Source organism: Pan paniscus, chromosome 2 (assembly GCF_029289425.2).
Source record: "Pan paniscus chromosome 2, NHGRI_mPanPan1-v2.0_pri, whole genome shotgun sequence".
Taxonomy (NCBI): Eukaryota; Metazoa; Chordata; class Mammalia; order Primates; family Hominidae; genus Pan; species Pan paniscus.
In genome coordinates, this window is record NC_085926.1 from 55,501,896 (window position 1) to 55,520,718 (window position 18,823).

The following is an 18,823-nucleotide window of genomic DNA, read 5'->3' on the forward strand; positions in this document are numbered from 1 at the left end:
GCGCCCTGGTGGCTATATAAATCGCTGACAGAATAACCACACGTTGTGTTTAGTTTGAAATTGGAATCTTTTAAACACAACTGATAGAACAAAAACTGGTTTTGTTTGTTGTCAAAACTAATGATAGTCTTTCTTTTCTGAACTAGTTAAAATAACCAAAGGTTTGGAATACAATTTCTAACATCTAAAATCAGTGGAACATACAGGTTAAAGGAATGCTTTGGGATTCTTTGCGGGTGCCACTACTGACATCAGAGATGGGGGCTGATCCAACAAACAGAACACCTGCACTCTGGAAAGAGGGGGATGTCCGAGTCATCCTGGAGAACCCCACTTGTGTAGCGCCAGTACCTCTGCTCTCTGAGCTGCCTGAGGTTATTAGGTTACCTGCAGAGGGAAAACAGTGGCTATCATCACAGAGACAATGGAATCCTATGAACAAATATCCTAAGCCTGTGTCTAGAACTCCCACTCCCTGTCCTGCCCTAAACTGTTCACACAAAGGAATTATTGCTGAGTAATAGTGATTCCTGAGCTTGCTGAAGAAACAGTTCTGAAGCTCAGCTCCATGAGAAAGGGGATACTTGACATCATCTGAAATGTAGCCCTGCCACATGGCTGGCTATGGATGTTAATGTGGAATATCTCATCTCAGGGCCCATTGATGCTGGCTAAAAATCATTGTTAAAGGTGAATGAAAAAACTCACCATTTTCAAGAAATATTCAGAAATGATTTACTGCTTTCTTCTTCCCTTTCTCTCTCACACACTGACATATTTAATACTTAGTACCATGAAAGTGTCCAGATAATAGAATTCCAGTGGTCCTGGGACCCTGGGACCAGATCAAATTCCCATGGCTCCCAAACTTCCTTAAATCGATCTCTTCTGCCATCTGGGTTTGATATTATCTAGGCTGCCCTTGAAGCAGATGGATCCAGGATCTCTTGATCCCAATCTCTGGAAACATTCTCCTAGTTAAGAGTAAATTTAGGCTGGGCATCATGGTTCATGCCTGTAATCCCAGAGCTTTGGGAGGCTGAGGTGGGTGGATTGCTTGCCCAGGAGTTTGAAACCAGCCTGGGAAACATGACGAAACCAGCCTTGGAAACATAACAAAACCTCATCTTTACAAGAAATACAAAAAATTACCCGGGTGTGGTGGCAGGTGCCTGTAGTCCCAGCTACTTGGTAGGCTAAGGTGGGAGGATTGATTGAGCCCAGGAGGTCAAGGCTGCAGTGAGCCATGATTATGCCACTGCACCCCAGCCTGGGTGATAGAGTGAGACCCAGTCTCCAAAAAAAAAAAAAAAGGAAAAAAAAGGATAAAATTAGACAAAACCTTGCACCCTGTATGTGGCCTGGAAAAGTTTACCGTACCCTTCACAAATGCCAAACAGGCTCAAGAAACAAAAAGGCAGCCGGGCGCAGTGGCACACACCTGTAATCCTAGCACTTTGGGAGGGCAAGGCGGACAGATGGCCTGAGAGCCTGGCCAACGTGGCGAAACCCTGTCTCTACTAAAAATAAAAAAATTAGCCGGGCATGGTGGCAGGCGCCTGTAATCCCAGCTACTCAGGAGGGTGAGGCATGAGAATTGTTTGAACCCGGGAGGCCGAGGTTGCAGTGAGCCGAGATCGTGCCACTGCACTCCAGCCTGGGAGACAGTGAGACTCTGTCTCAAAAAAAAAATAAAAAAATAAAAAAAATCTAAGAAGAGAGAAAATACTTATCTCCAGAAGCAACAAGAACACGTGATAGGAAAGGGAGAAACACACCTTGAATACTGTGGAACACATCTTGGTTTTGTGTGGCCTAAAGTTCCTACCATTTTAGAGGCCTTCTTTCAGAAAAAGAATACATAAATAATTGACTATTTCAAGCTTGATAAAAAGATATGGCCTTGTGAACATTTCACTGGGGCACCTCCCAGGGCCTTGGAAAAGTCAGCTTACCTGAGGTGCTCCAAACGTAAGCTCCATTATCTTCATGATCATAAGCCCTGTTATCTTATTTTTGAGATGGCATTTTCAAATTCCAATGAAAATAAAGTAAAACACTGTTAAAAAGCCCTTTACTGAAAAGAACTTGGTTTTAAGATGAGCCTGCCATAGCATATACAAGTCACAGGAAGACATCTCCCTAAACTGGATGTTAAGAAAGCTGTCATGTTCGGGAAAGAGATGCCCCCTCCTAGAAAAGGAGCCAGAGAGAGGCATTCTGGAGAATTTGAAACATGAAGGAACAATTTGATATCTCAAGTTTACTGACCAGAAGTGGCTCCAATGACAAGTGTTTACAACAGGATCTTCATAGAGCCAATAATGGCAATTAGTCTCCAGGATTTGAAGGCGCCCTTCCCGCCTCACTGAGGTGGAATGCCATTTACTCTTGGGCTGGTGACTAATTAGGGGTCTCGTTTGAAGATCAAGGTTTTGCGATTCCTGCTTCTTAATAACATGGTTTGCCTGTCGGCCACCTGGGTCCAGGCGAGACCTCCCTTTCCCCCTCCCCAAACAGCAAGCACTGCCTTAGGCCAGAGCAAGTGTGGGCAGGAAACCACAGATCCAGCCTTTTGAGCAATTTAACCTCTTCACCGCCAAGATCCTACAACCCAGTGCTTGATTCAGCTGTGCAAAAATGGAGGCATTTGACCTTGTTTCTCAGGCAGGGCTGAAGGCTAGCGTTTGGTGCAAAGAAACCACCTTGGAGGTGAAATGCTATGCAGCATACTTTCTTGGAGAAGAAGAGAGAGAGAAAGACTCCACTTTTCCAGGTGAGTAGCTCATCAAGAGGCTGTCTGCATTTGCTTCAGGCTGGGCCATTTCCAGAACGCCTAATAGAAGTGACTGGCAAAAGAAGGGGGTAGGCAGAGTCCTGATGTAACTGCTCATGAGATCAAAGAGGCTGAGGTGCCTGCGTCTTCAGACATCTTGCCAGGACCCCGTGGCCTTGCTATGTGAGGCTGGGCTGGGGCTACACTTTCTAAGACATGGTGGGGGAGAAGCCAAAACAGCAGGAAAAGTAAGCTGCAAAGAATTAAGCTTGTAACAACTTGGGCAAAGCACAAACAGTGACTGAGGTTGGTCCTTTGGCTGTTGACACACGCTGGCCTGGGTCGGTTGTGGTCACTAAACCCATTAGCGTTCCAATGTGGCAACAGCTAATGCAGCAAGTTCAATGTGTTTTTGTTTAATTTCTAAATGCTGGGTGTATGCCTGCAAGGATGGCCTGCTGAAGACAGACAACTCCACTGCCATAAACACAGTCATCATTGTCAGCGATCTGAAATTCATTTTTTAAACTATTTATTTCTTGGCAGATAGGGGCTAAATGGAGTTTTGCATTTCATGAACTGTTTTTTAACTTCAACTTGCTACACACTTCTTTGTGTTTTCTAAGCAACCACCAATTCAGAGTTTCCCCGCAACAAAAGGAAATAGCCTTCTCTGGGGGGAGGGGACCATTTTTGGTAGGGGAGAAGGGAAAAGGGAAACATAAACACAAGCCAGCAACCAGCTGGGTGAAGTCAGGCCTTTTAACGATATGCTGCCTCTCTGGGCCCTAATCCTCACCTGCAAACAAAGGAACAGGAAGAATGCTACCTCGTTTTGGTCTGCAGAGTTGAAAGTGAAGTGGGTTCTTAAATGAGATACAAAGGCAAATTCAGTCTGGATTTTATATTGTCTTCAATCTTTGTTTATGAAAACTACAGGAATCCTTCCTTCCTTTCTCCTTCCCTTCCCACCCTCCCTCCATCTGTTCCTCTCTTCAACAACTATTTTTCAGCATTTACCAGGAACCATGCTAAGTACTAAGGCCATGTGGCTGAACAAGACAGCCACTAGCTCTGACTTCATGGAATGCACCTCTCATAAGCATGCCAAACATTATATTCAACAAATCATTAAATAGAACACGTGACTATTTAAAGTCATGCTAAGTAAAAAAGATGAGAATGGCCCGCCAACATTCACTGAACACAGACACTAGTTTTACAACATCCAGTCCTTATACTCTGAAGAGGTTGTTATTATTAACCCATCATGCAGCTCCAGAAACAGGTGCAGAGTGGTTACACATGTCCTAGTGTGCAAGAGTCACACCACTGCCCTACCACCTATTAATCCCATAGCTAGTAGGTGGTGAGGCAGTGGTGTGACCCTTGCACGGTAGGACTTCAAATTCCCAGCTTACAGGAGCACACTGGGACCCTGACTTGGTCTGACAGGAAGGTTGGAAAGACTTTTCAGGGAAGTCACATCTCCTGTGGTGTATGCATACATACTGGAAGAGAAGGACTTCCTATTTTGTACCGCAGTAATTGACAAGTAACTGTGGCTTTTCATGCATTCCTAGGGTTTTGCCCAGACTCTGTGCTTTCAAATCGATTTTCAGTCATTAATTTTTGTTTCCCAACACAAGCTCACCTACAGCCTCCTTCAAAAGCCTCCACTTTAGATGATCAAGCCACAGGCATCCTCCTTCCCCTCCATGAGTTTGCATTATGGTCTTCTGGCTTCACGGTATTTGAGATGATTAATCACTTTTAAATATGAAAAAAATTAACATGTCCAAAGCATTCTTCCTGACTGTCAAATGTTTTGCCTTAACAAAGATTCAGAATGTCTCTCTTTCCCTGTCACACCAAAGCAATACATTCTGTCTTGGAAATTCAACTGCATAAATCCCATTCAGAAACCTCAAGCAATATATCTTGACATCTTAATTTCATTTAGGAGGAATGCAATGATTGATCATTTATCATTCTGAAATTGAGTGAACTATCGGGAGGATTCCAATCTATTGCTTCTATGAAACTGATGGGATATTCACATGTCTTCTGGCTGCATGAGGGCTTTGGGGTCCAAGTTGTCTTTGAAAGAGTGGGGATGCTAAAAAGATTATTTAGGAAAGGTATGCCTTTACAGGCAAAGTATACTTCCAAGGCTTGACTTCCTCCAAATTAGAGCCTCCCCCAGAGATGGCCAGGATGTGTGGTGATCAGTTACTCCCCCTCCTCTATCTCCATACACAGAATCTTGCTTTCCGGCCCTTTTCCTTTCATAGGTAACACTTTGAAAGGACTGGGGAAAACTTGCCATGAAATCCATCGATACTGGTAGAACTTGCCTTCTAATCTGTAAGGTTTCTATTTAATCTAAAGCTGTTTTGTCCAACAATTTTTACTGCAGTATAAACAAAATGGCATCTTTCTGGGACACCTGGGCCAGGCCATTGGCATTGTAGCTGACATTCTGGTTCCCACATCATATAACATCTTTATGTTGAGTAGAATTGCTTGGTCAGCAGGAGAACTGGCTGGGGTGCTACAGAGTAAGGTTTTTGGAGTGTCTACAGTGTCACCGCTCTTGTGCTATGTGTGGGGGTAGGGGCAGGACTATCAAAGCAACAAATAACAAGGTTCTCAAGTCCAAGGATGTGTTTGATAATGCTAGGTCCCAAGTGAGTATCAATTATGTATTTTCCATGGTGTAGGTTTTGAGAAACAGACAGAATGGGATGCCTCCAGAATTGCAATCAATCCCTGCAAATGCACACATGCACAGCATTTGCTCAGGAGGCCCCTTGCCCAACAGACCACCTTAAAGGGAAACAATAACATTCCCCTCCAAAGAATGACGAGTTTGAGAAAAGCAAGCAGAGGTTATTTCAGTGGGAATCTGAGGCCAGTCACATTTGCACAGTGCCAAAAAGCAGACATACTCTCTGGTTTGAGCTTATATTTAAATCCCATGCCAAAGCCTGCCCTTGTAGGTCTGCATGAAGCACAAGGGCCCAGGGCTGAAACCCTTGGTCTCCCATCTCCAGCTCCCACTCAGGGATATAAGTGAACTCTGTAATTGTCTCCACATGTAACTGGGAGAGCTGTAACAATGGGCCTCTAAGATGGGCCCATTCTCCCAACTGTTATGGGGCTTCCAGCTATCATACATGTTTCCAACTTAGATGTAGACGTACCCTGAAAGGGAATTTCTGTGCTGCTTTTGTCCCTGGTCACTTTGAAGATTAAAGAGAGGAAAATGTGTTTTCATAATATGTGAACTGGCTGGAAGTTTCCCTATTAAATCCCAAAGTCCTGGCAGGCAGGGTTCAGGCTTAACTCCTCTAAGACTGGGTTGGCATCCAGGACTGAAGGCTAGGAAATGCCTTTGGGCAGACCTGGGCCAGAGACCAAGGGACTGGGGCATGACAAAGTGGTCACCTGAGGCATAATGCCAGTGGGTTCCGGGGGCACCCTTGAAGCCACTGCCAAAGCCCAATGCAGCAGGACTGCAGAGTCCCCTGGAAGACTCATGGATATACCAGTGGCCTCAGCTTTGCTACGGAGAACTTGCTTGGGAGCTAGTCCCTTGAGTGATATTGCAAAGCTCTACAGAGATGTATGAAATTCCTGATCCGGGGTGCCAATCCATGAACAGAGATTCCTACTGCTGGAGGAGGCACATGGCTGGGTCTTCCTTCAGAGCTTTTGCATAGGTGTTCCCTCTCACTTGGGCACTTTCCCCATCATCCTTTATCTGGCTGCCTTCTGCTTATCCTTGGATGTCAGCTTCAATACCACTTCTTCAGGGGAGCCTTCCTGACTTCCCTTCCTGGTCCAATCCTCTTGCCAAACACTGTCTTGACAATTTCTGCCCCCTCTCCCCATATGCACTCCTGCTTCTGGGCAACTTGGCATCAGACATTTGTGTTAGGATCTGATTAATGCCTGACTGCATCCTAGGCTGCGTTCATGAGGACAGGCTGTGTGTGTCTTGCTCACTGAAGTGTTTCTTGTGTTCCTGCCACACAGTGGGCATGCAATAAATATTGAAGTAGATGAAGAAGAGAGCTAAGTTCATTGATGGTAACACACATTTATCAAATGCTGACTGTGTGCCAGGAATAGCCCCAAATGCTTCTGCAGCAGTGATTTTCAACCTCAGCACTACTGACATTTTGGACTAGATAATTTGTTGCTGCCATAAGCACTAAAAGTGAGAGCCGGAGACAGGGCCTAACAGGAGCTTCATATGTGTAGACTACCTATTACTCCTTCCTCTTTCCATTTTGCTGACTTCAGGTAAGTCACTTAACCTCTCTGCGCCTCAGTTTTCTCATCTCCAAAGTGAAGATAGTAACTCTAACCTCTCCAGGTGGTTGAGAACATAAAACAAAATGAACTCTGCCTATAAAGTCCCTTACTAATGGCTGGCATATAACAGGAGTGCAATGAGAAGTAGTCCTTATTATCTCCCCCTCTATACTCACCCATATACAGCAGAGAGCCGGGCAATAGGACCAGCTTGATCCTGAGTGCAGAAATAACCGGAGTGGGGTGTTCATGCCCAGGTTATGTATGGGCTTCGTCATCTTCATGAAAAGATGTGTGCACAGTAAAGAGAGAACACATCACTGGGGCCAGGAAGGAACAGTGGTAGAAGGAACCCCAAGCTTCCCCAAAACTGCAAATTCCCTGCCTCCAACCTGGGGCACCTCTGGCAGCCAGCCACGTTGGCAGCCTCGTACTTTCTCTTGGGCTCTTCCTGTTGGCATAGCCCACCCTGTTTTACAAAGCTCCAGTGGTTTTTTTTTTTTTTTTTCATGGCTCCAGCTGTTAGATAAACTTTCAAGGATATTTCTGTGGCAGGTACAAACCTGGACAGGAAGACTTGGGAAGAAATCCTAAATTAATTATATGTCAACATTTAAGCCACAAGAAGGAGCAGTTGTCATAAATTTTTGGAAGGTTAAAATCCAATTTTAGTTGTAAATGTGAGCAAGCTCACTGACTCACTTGTGAACGGGTGCCAACAAAATGATATATTTTACATTCTTTCACAGCTTGTTTTGGCTAAACACAATGAAAAAAGAGAGAGAGAGAGGAATTACAGTTTTTATTCTTCAGTGGGCTGAGGTGTTCAATCATGCACAAAAGCTACATTTGCCAAAGCAGAAGAAATTAGCTGAGTTTATCCATATTTTTGGGTGCCTTCCACCTTTATAGAGAAAGGAAATGGAGCTGAAAACTCAAAAGACGGCCACAGGTACCGCAGCTGGTCATTGTTAGTGCTGATGGCCCAAGGCTGGACATTCCTGATGACAAATCAAGACTCCTCCAGGAACTACCCTCATGGTTTATCCTCAGTCCTGACCAAACCCTGGCACACCAACAACTTCTAAAGCATCATTTCTCTGAGTATTGGCTTGGGTTGAATGCAATGGTAGGGTGTCAAGAGCAGGAAGGCAGAAGAATTTCCTTTAATTTTCACAAAATTAGGAAGGTGGCTGGGATACAGTTATAATTTTTGCCTATTTTCTCATTCATTCATGCATTCATTCAGTTCTTCAATTCAACAAGCAATCATTTTTGCCAGCCATGGGCCAGGACTGGGGATTTGATGGGGAGTAGGACATAAACCCTAATCTGGGAGACTTGAAGCCAGGTCAGGGGCAAGGATGGGTAAGAAGACAACTGAAATACAATGTGATGTGTGAGTTCATGGGGGCCCAGGATGCCCCGAGACACCTTATATGGTGTCAGAGAGGGCCAGCAAACATTCCTCATAGAAGATGACTTCCAGGTTGAGATGTGAGGGGTGGTGAGTAGGAGCTACCGAGTGGAAGAGGGAAGAGAGGAACTATCTGAGCAGAGAGCAGCATGTGGTAAGGCCTGAAATAGAGCCAGGCCAAAGCTGACCCAGTGAACCTCAAGCACCAAGGACACAACATGGAATGGGAAGAGGGGAGTAGCAGAGTCAGGGCAGAGATGCAAGCAAGGCCAGGCCACGTGGGACTTTATGGCTACATTAAGGAGACTAGATGCTGCCTTCAGGCAGTGGGACACCATGGAAGGGGAGTGACCTGGCCAGATGTGTGACTTCAGGGCAAAGTGGAAGCTGGGTGGAGGCAGGTGGGGACTACATAACCTTTCCTTAAGGGAAGAACAATTCCTTGGGTGGTGTCAGTTGAACTCTGTCCCCTAAAAAGATATTTTCAAGTCCTAACCCCTAGTAAATGTGAATGTGACCTTGTTTGGAAATAGGGTCTTTGCAGATATATTTGAATTAAGATAAGGTTATACTGAATTAGGGTAGGCCTTAATCCAATGACTGGTGTTCTTAGAAGAGGAAAAATTGGACACAGAGACACAGAATACATACAGGGAGAAGGCCATGGGGTGATGGAAGCAGAGGGTGGAGCAATGCATCTATAAACCAAGGAATGTCAAGGGTACCAGCAACCACCAGAAGCTCGGAAGAAGCAAGGAAGGGTCTCCCCTAGAGGCTTCGAAGAGAGAATGGCCCTGCCAGCACCTTGATTTTGGACTTCTGGCCTCCAGAACCATGAAAGAATAAATTTCTGTTGTTTTAAGCCAACCAGTTTGTGGTACTTTGTTACAGAACCCCTAGGAAACTAATACAGGAGTCATGGTGGAGTTTGCTGCACTGCTCCCAATAAAACTGAAACTCCAGGCAGCCTTGGTGCTGAAACCACGGGGGTCCATTTGGGAGAGGGTCATCTGAGATCCAAGAAGCATCTCCTCTTGCTTCTGTCTCCCTTTGACCTGGTTGAGCAACTTGTGCTCAAAGGCCCGTGTCGTGGCTCTCCCAAGGGTGGCCGTCCGTGAGAGAGTTAGCACCAAAAGTCAATATTTGTCCACAGGCAACAGTTGTGTTTGCACTATGAAAGCCCCAACAGGTTTTTTCAGAGATTTCAATTGGCCATGAAGGAACTCTGTCCCAAGGAAACCCCTGAAGATGAGCCAGGAGGGACAAAAGTTCCAAACAGTAGGCTCTGGCAGGCAGCATCACAGGAAGCACGAGGGGACTCGTCCCCGGGCCAGGGTCTTCACGGGGCCTTGGTGCACAATCGCTGTGCTTGTGCTGCTGCTGGGGTTGGACTTCCTCATGCAGCTCAGCCAAAGCCTCCTGGCCCTCCCTTGGTGCCGATCAGCTGTTCCCAGCTGGAAGCAGCAATGTCATCCTCTTCCCAGGACTCCAGCTGACACAGCTGATGGGTCTGCAGGCCAGCAGGAGCACACATGTCTCCACACCTCCTTTGGGAGGAAGGGATGTCCTGGCCACCCCAGTTCTTGCCTGGATGGGGGCAGGAGAGTCAGGAAGTATCTGCATGGCTATTCAGTGCCTAGCACAGTGCCTGGCACTAGGAGGTTCTTAATAAATGAATCAGTGAATGAATGAAGACCTTGGGCTCTTTAATCCAACTGAATTTGAGTCCAATCGTGGCTTAGCCCATGATTAGCTATGCAACCTTGAACAAGAAACTGCACTTTTCTGGGCCTCCACTGCCCCATCTGTCAGACGGAGATAGTAAAAATATCTAAAGCATAGAGGTGTTGAGAGAAATAGCATAGACCAGACATGTTAGTGCTTAGTGGGGGGCACAGTCTTAAGGGCTCAATAAATATTAGTCAATATGACTATCATTTTTATTGTGGAGTTGTATGCCAGTGTAAAAGAAGTGTTCATATTTGCCAGCTCTAGACTTGGGGGAAAAGGATGAGAGAAGAGAACGTAGCGAAATCCTCTTAAGACTCCAGTTCACAAACCCTTTGCTATTACCTTGATCTCAACTGACCGTCATGACAACTCTGTGACATAGGGCAAGGGTTGTCATCTCCACTTCTGATAAGAGAATCTGAAGTTCAGGGCAATTAAGTAACTTAGGCAAACACTTTTCAGTGATAAGTAGCAGAGCAAAACCCCAACCCAGAAGTCTTCCCATGACATCACAACAGAGTACAGAGGCATGCCATACCTCCTCCTGGAATGAATGAATGAATGAGAAACTCAAATGCAAAATGATTCTCAGGTATAGGTGGGAAAGAAAATAAGAGCTAAAAACTATAGGATGGAAGCATCAGAGACTTGGGCACTATTTCATGCATGGGTTTGGGCAGTCAACTCCCCTTTTCTGATCTCTGTCTCTCAATCTCTTCTAGTTCTCAAATCCTAGGAGGAGGCAATAGGGTAGAGTCAGGGTAGAGTCAGAGGCCACTCCTCAGCTGTGATTTAATGTCCTGAGCCTCAGTTTCCTTACCTGTCCAATAAAGAGAGTAACACCCCACAGGCTTCCTTGGAGGATCAGGGGTAATATGTACATGAAAGGGCTTCATAAGCAGCACTGATATTAAAAAGGATGAAGCAAAATATGATGGCAGATTGGAAAAAAGAACCGGAAGGAAATGGCCCAAGATAAAAATGCATTAATATTAACCAACAGGTTCCTTTAGAACAACAAAGCAATGAAACAATAATTTTAGAGAAACAAAACCCTGCCTAGGAACAGCCTGCCAGAGGGAGCGGAAATGAAGGCACAACCAAGTGGCCCTTGGCTTACCTATCTGGAAAATAACAAGATGAAAAAGATTCTTTGTAAACCAATATTTGTAAAAGCCCCACTGGGCTTTCTGCCTGCACAGACTGCCTATTATCTTGGCAAAGGATGAAAACAAGTGAATTCTTATTTAAAATGAGTATGAAGCAAATTCAGGTAAATGTTATCGGCATCATCATGAGCTGCCATTCACTGAATACCTACTGTGTGCTGGGCACTGAGCCAGGGACTGTGCATAGATACTTTATTTGACAAAAAAAAAAAAAATTAGCACTCTCACAAGGCAGGCATAATATTCAATCATTCATATGTTCATAAATGTTCATGTTTCTTTGTTCAACAGATATTTCTTGAGCATCCATTGTGTGCAGGTATGGTACTGTCTGGTACAGACACAAGGACAAACAAGGTCTAGTCCTTTTCTGTAAGACAAGTCATTTCTGACTTGTTGAGATTATTCTTTATTTAAGAATTCCTTGTGGGGTCTGCTCTATGAATTACAGGATGTTTAGCAACATCCCTGGCCTCCACCCACTCAGATGCCAGTAGTACCCTAGTTTGATAATGAAAAATGTCTCCAGACCTTGCCAAATGTCCCTGGGGGTGGGGAGGGATATGGGGATGGGGTTGCTCCCGGTTGAGAACTGCTGACTTAGATCTTAATTTCCACATCTTTTAAGATGAAGACAGTGAATCTCAGAGAGGCTAAATCCAAGGTTGCAATCAAGTATGGGATTCTGCCATATGAAGCAGAAACCAGAGCTGACCTTTGAAGTTGATAGGGTTTTGTTTCTGCATGTTGAGTTCCAGGAGATGGGAGTCCCCAGGCCATAGCCCTGGGATTCCGTCTCATTTACTATCAATGCATATCCACCCTTCAAGTCTACCTTTGGATTCTTTTTTTCTCTCCAAATCTGCCAAATCTTAACCATCATAAACATTTAATTATTGAAAGTTGAAGGAAACTCTAGCTAATCCACATTCTGAACTCAAGACATCCCTGCATATTGCTATGAATGTGAGTCAATTTTCCAGTGAGCTCCTGGATTGACTATGGAGCACAGTTCATGTTTTGACTCCTTAAACAGTAAGTCAGTGAGGGTGTACGGAAACTCTTAGAGGAAAGAGAACTGGGATTATTACATTCCCAAAATATCTTGGAATTTTTAAACTTCAAAGTTGTATTGCAGTTCCAAGAGTAGCCTAACCTTTACAAAGGTTACTTTGCAAATATATGCAAGATAAAGAATTCCCTGGGAGAATGTCCACCAGGATCCTAAGCCTACTTTTATATTTAATTTATAATCACCCTGAAAAAAATGGGTTCCTCTTTCAAGGAGCTCGCATTACCCTTGGACTGACATTGTGCAAAGGAGTGACAGGTGCAATTTACGTGAATAATCACCATAATCAGCCACACTTAAGAACAAACCAGAGACGTGCTCTTCAGGGGGAGAAACTGCTGCATCACACAGTCAACTACTGCTCCCTCAAATGGCGCCCAGGCCACTGGCTGCTATTGACAATCAAATGCAGAAGACACAGGAGAAGTAATATGGCTGACTACTGTGATTCAAGTACTCTGGCCTGGGAGACCTGAGTTCTAGTCCCAATATTGCCAAACTCATTGTATGGTCTGGAAGACTTTTTCTTCACTGGGCCTCAGTTTCCCCATTTTCAAGATTAGGTCATTGGTCTAGATGGAATAAAGGCTCCTCTTTATTCTCTTCCTAAAGCAAGAAGAATAAAGGATTCCTCTTTGGAGATGATGTCACTGGTAGCAGTGATATCTCACAGTAGGCATTTCATGAATGACTGAATCAACAAATGAGTGGAGTTTTCCTGCAACTGCAATGCTGAGCTGCCTCTGCCATCTTATTTAATTCAAAACCAAGGATACCTTATTCTGGGGAATAAATGATGTTTAGGTTTATGAAAACCATGCTATGGACCACGGATTGGTAAGATAGCAAAGGGCCAGACAGTAAATGTGCTAGGCTTTGCAGGTCTTATGATCCTGTCACAGCTACTCAATTCTGCAATCGTGGCAGGAAAGCAGTCACAGACAATAAGTACATGAATGGGTGTGGCTGTGATCCAGTAAAACAAAAATAGGAGGCAGGCTGGATTTGGCTGTGGGCTGCAGTCGGCTGGCTCCTGGTATGGCTTGAAACGTCTGACCTGACATATGTTCTCTCCATCTTGATCAGTCCCTGGTGCTCAGGGCCTGGAGAGCAGCACAGCAGCTTCCCAAGATATCTGCAATAATTATAGCCCCATCTCTCCCTCAGCTCATCTCCTATGGTTGGAGCCTACAAAAATCTCCCTGCAAGAACCTCCTTTTCAGCTCAGGAACAAGTATCTCCAAGATTATTGGCATCAACAGCCATACTTTCTCCATGCGTTAGGCTGGGGCCTCAAGAGCTGGGAAATCAGAAGGAAGAAATGGTTGGAAATAGAGCACCCGTGCACAGGAACTTGGCCCACCACTGTCACTTGCTCATCACTGGGAAATCAAATCCAAGTGTTAAGTGTTACGAAGCCTAATTATTACAAGCAGCAGTCAGAGGTGGGGGTGGCATCCCCCCTCCACCAGAACACCTTTCCATCTCACACATGAGCACGGTTTGGATTCTAACAGGACTATGAAGGAATAATTTGATCGGGAGGTCATCGCACAGGGCTCCAGAGCCCAACTGACCTTTTGAAGTCTGCTCAGGGAACCTAATTATGTTGCATTTTGGAGTCGATCCCTTCTCTGATTTTTTTCCAAGTCTTTTTGCCCTTTCATTCCTTTGATGGTAAGATTTTTGCTGGATAGAGAGGCACAGGCTGAGGGGAGGGAGAGCCATGGAAGGAACCAGGAGGAAAGACTTGATTATTAAGTGAATGATCCACTCTAGGGGCCTTGGCCTGCTACTCCTTGGGCTTGACTTGCTGGCTAGGATGTCTTTAAGGAGCTGTAATTCTCCAGAAGGCAAGACTCCCATTGGTTACCAACACAATTTGGAATGAATTGATGCAACCCTCAAGTCGCAAGCAGGAGCCCTTGCCAAAGCAAGCACAGTTTCCCTTCTTGTAAAGCAGTAATTGGGAGTAACTTCTAGGAAAAGGAAGCTGATCCTTCCCCATGACAAGCCACCCCTCCCTTGCCCCTGAACATTAATGTGTTTGCTCAGCCCACTGTCTGCCCCTGATGTGCATTTGTGTCCTTGCTGCCATTTTTCATACTAATGACTCCTGACTTCCTGCTAGCAGAATGTCAGAGCACAGAGAAGTCCCCAAAGATTCCTGGTTCCCTTTTAAAAGATGATGAAGGGTGACCTGGTGTATAACCACATGCACAAATCACAGATACTCACGATCTCATCAGGAAAGGAGGTCATTCTCCCTCTGATTTCAACCTGCTGATGGGAACCCTCAGCCAGGCCCAGGATTTCAGCTCAGCGATAGAAATGCATTCCCCTGCCTGGCTGCCTTTGTCGAATGGTTTGCCTTTCCCTGGGCCACCACTGGCAATGACAGGACATAATCCTCCTCTTCTCTCCTTCCCACCTCAACATATTTGAAGAGTTTTAAGGCACAAAGCAAACCTGGTGAAGGGGCTCATCTCACTTGCTTGAATGAAAGCCTTGGCAGTTTCACACTCATTAATCATGGCTGTAAAAAGACTGGCAAATAAAACTCAAGGAACTGTCCTCGGCTTCAGCCTTCCATGCTGATATTCCAGATCCAAGGCTGCTTTATACCAAGACTACGCAAATAGAGCTACACAAGATCTTTGGCTTGAGCTACATCACCCTTTTCATAGGATTTCTGGATCTCCTTGGTGGCATAAAGATATCAAGGGCCATTTCAAAGTAACTCTGACTAGGAGAATTCCCTGTGTGAATGGGAAGACCATAGAGCTGACTTCTAGTTCAGGCTAGACCTGCATCCTTGTCCCAGCTTTAACATGAACACAGAGGGTGACCTGGGTTGAGCTGCTCAACGTTTCACTGCCTTGATCAGAGCTCCCCAGCTATATAGGTCTCTTCCTCTGAATCTAAGGACCGACACAATATGATTGCTTTCATTTTATGATTACAAACAACACCAGCAACAGGGACTAAGCTGGGGCTTGTCATGGGGTACAAAACTCAGTGAGATTCATCCCTGCCCTCAAACAAACAAGCAAACAAACCTCTATGTCCAGTGATATCTCAAGTATGTAATAATGATGACGATACTTTTTGAGCATGAACCAGGTGTCAAGTACAGTTTCTAAGGCTCTTTACATATATTAACGCACTCAATTCTCCCCAAGTCCCTTTTCAATACATACTCTTTTTATTCTCATTTAGAGATGAGAACACAGAGGACTGAACAGGTCAGGACCATTGTTCAGGGCCACAAAGTTATTAAGTGGTACAGCCAGGACCAAACCCAGCCTGGCCACTGGGCCCTAGTATGCTTCACTCCCATCTCGTGGACATAAAGGTACTATCAGGCTCCTTCTTCTTTACTTGTGCTGTGTTCTCAGTTAATCGGTTCACTTTTACATTTATTCCAAAAGATTTTAATAAACTCTTGGTAGAGCCTGACCCAAGGCTGGGTGCTGGGATGATAGCAGCAACTGAGAAAGACAAGGTCCCTGGCTCTCACAGGGCTTTCAATGGAACAGGAAAAAAACAAACAAAACAAAAACTGCCTAAAACCCTTCTTCTCTGGTGAGGACCCTTGGCCCCTAGAATCCTGGGGCATGAGTCCAAAAATGTCTTCCTAGCTGTCAGGACTGGCTAACCTGCAAAGACAGGGTCAACACTGGGAGGACCACAGGGTAAGGCCTCATTTTACCAAAATATGCTTCTCACCTAAGGGATTTTCACAGGGTTAGCAAATCCTGTGTCCGTCAGGGTACAGAGTGAGATCTGGCAGGAGTGTCACAGATGGGAGAGGCCAGGCTGTGGCAGAGGCCTCCTGGCAACAGAGGCTGAGTCCAAGAAGGGCTCAGGGTGCTTGGGTGAGAGACGGGGCAGAGGGAGAAGAACATGACTAACCATTCTAACCATGGCTCATGACTGTTCAAAGGTTCCCTCATCTCCCTCTGTGTCCTGAATGATACTGACAATATTCACATGAATCACCTTAGGAATCACCGTTTGCTGCATGCCCTGTACCAGGCTTGACGCTAAGCACACAGCATGTCTTTTGGCATTTAATCCACACTACCTCCCTGTAAGGGGAGTGATCATAGTTCCATCCAAACCCCGAGTCCACTCCCTCAGGCAAAAGGAGCAAAGAAGCCAAAGAGTAGAAGACTGCCAAGAAGAGAGGAGGTGAGAAAGGAAGGTGGTGGGGTGAGGGCAGTGGGTAGGAGACCCAGAGGCAGCTCAGGCCACTGGGGCTGGTGTGGAGAGATCAGGATGCCAGCAAACCAAACAGCAACACACGTGTGCTGCTCCTGGGGAGATGCTTCCATGGGAGTCTCAGACCCGCTCCTTGCTTTCCTGACTCTCACGTGCCAACACTTCACCCAGGACAGCTCTGCATTTTCTCCCTTCCAGATGCTGAGGGTCCTTATGACATTTCCTTTGAATTCAAGATTTCATATTATTTTGATGATGCAGAGACAGTGAAGCCCAGCGAGGGGCAGGTCACCCAGGGAGTGAGTGGTAGCGTGGCGAGCTGGATAAGAATGCAGCCCCTACAATCGGACAGGTCAGGATGGAATCCCAGCTTGGCCACTTACTGGTCATGTGCCTTGGGCAAGCGACATCCTCTCCAAAAGCCCAGCTTCTTCCTCAGGAAAAGGATAACAGGAACTCCACACTGGATGGATGTGAAGATGTGATGAGATCCTGTACTGAAGAACTTAGCACAGTGGGGTGCAGTGGCTCATGGCCATAATGCCAGCACTTTGGAAGGCCAAGGTAGGAGGATTGCTTGAGTCCAGCAGTTCAAGACCAGCCTGAGCAACATAACAAGACCTCATCTTAACAAAAAGAATAAAAATAAATTAGCCTTAGCCAGGCGTGGTGGCATATGGCTGTGGTCCCAGGTACTTGGGAGGCTGAGATGGAAGGACTGCTGTGATCATACCAATGTACTCCAACCTGGATGACAGAGTGAGACCCTGTCAAAAAAAAAAAAAAAAAAAAAAAAAAAGGCCAGGCTTGGTGGTTCCCGCCTGTAATCCCAGCACTTTAGGAGGCCAAGATGGGTGGATCACTTGAGCCCAGGAGTCTCAGAACAGCCTGGGCAACATGACGAAAGCCTGCCTCTACAAAAAAATTACAAAAATTAACAGCATGTAGTAGCACATGCCTGTAGTCCCACCTACTTGGGAGGCTGAGGTGGGAGGATCAATCGAGCCTGGGAAGTCGAGGCTGCAGTGAGCTGAGATTGCGTCACTGCACTCCAGCCTGGGCAACAGACCTCGTGTCAAAAAAAGAGAAGGACCTAGTACAGGACCTGGTGCAAAGTAATAGCTCAATAAATAGTAGTGAGTATTATTTTCAGTCCTATTCAAATTCTTCCTTTTTCTTGGGGTCAAGCTGCAATCTGAAGGAGCACAAGGTGATGACAGGAGGTTCCCCAGTCATTTCAAAACCAGGACCCCAACAGAACAGTGATGGTCCCCATGGTTTTGAGAGCAAATGGCTGAACATCATGGTCAATGGAAGACATAACGGTGAAGAGGCAGCATCTGCACAAAGAATCCAGTGGCTGAAGTCTAGCAGCTGAAACAGCCAGGGACACATGTCACTCGACCATCAACCATCGGTCACTGTGGCCATTTCCACCAGGGTTCCTGCTGTGGCCATGACTCATCCCAGGTGTATCCAGGATGTAGTATTTCATGGTGTGTGAGTTCAGTATGTTATTTCAGTGGCTCAGAGCTTCATTTCCCAGCCAGCTTTCCAAGTGGGGCTGAAACATGTTCCCCTTCATCTTGCCTGACTTGTAGTTTCTTCAGCTCCTCTTCTAAGTGACAGGAGAAATATCCTCTGGAATATTGGAAAGCAGGAAACTACTGTACAAAAATAAATGGGTACCTTAAGCCAACTTGCTGGAATTCCACTGCATGACTGCCTTCCAAATTCAACTAAGGCCCAGAGCTTGTGTGAGTGCCAGCAGGTCCGGGAATATTATTTTTAGAGAGAAAGGCTGTGGGTGGGTTTGGGGGAGAGAAGGTGGAAGTCTATTCTAAGCCACAATTGAGGGGTGTTGCCAGAGCAAAAGATTTATACCCAGGAGACAAATGTTTGGAGAAACTGAGGTTCTGATGACTGGTGTGAGCCACTGGCAGCAGGTAACAGTGGAAAAGGTGGGAGTAAAATAGAGGTAAGGCTCACACCCATGAATGGGGCTGTCTGTACCCTCTTCCTAAAGCATGACCTGTGAAAGGGGCTAGGACCATCTCCCCCATCCTATGTGGACCTTCTTCCACTCCTTATATTAAAACAATACAGGCTGG

At 45.6% G+C, this 18,823-nt stretch overlaps 1 protein-coding gene across 9 annotated transcripts in view; it reads right to left on the reverse strand.

Annotated features, from left to right (window-relative positions):
* ERC2 (ELKS/RAB6-interacting/CAST family member 2) overlaps positions 1-18,823 on the reverse strand; it is a 976,550-nt gene that overhangs the window by 10,439 nt on the left and 947,288 nt on the right. For 4 of the 9 annotated variants that reach the window (XR_008625007.2, XR_008625008.2, XR_010111443.1 and 1 more), the window contains one exon: positions 286-387. The exons of 4 other annotated variants lie outside the window; for them this stretch is intronic. The gene's annotated coding sequence lies outside the window, so the exon portion shown is untranslated. Of the gene's footprint in view, positions 1-285; positions 388-17,095; positions 18,380-18,823 lie in introns of those variants that run through there. One more of the 9 variants, XR_010111442.1, reaches the window with a different exon arrangement.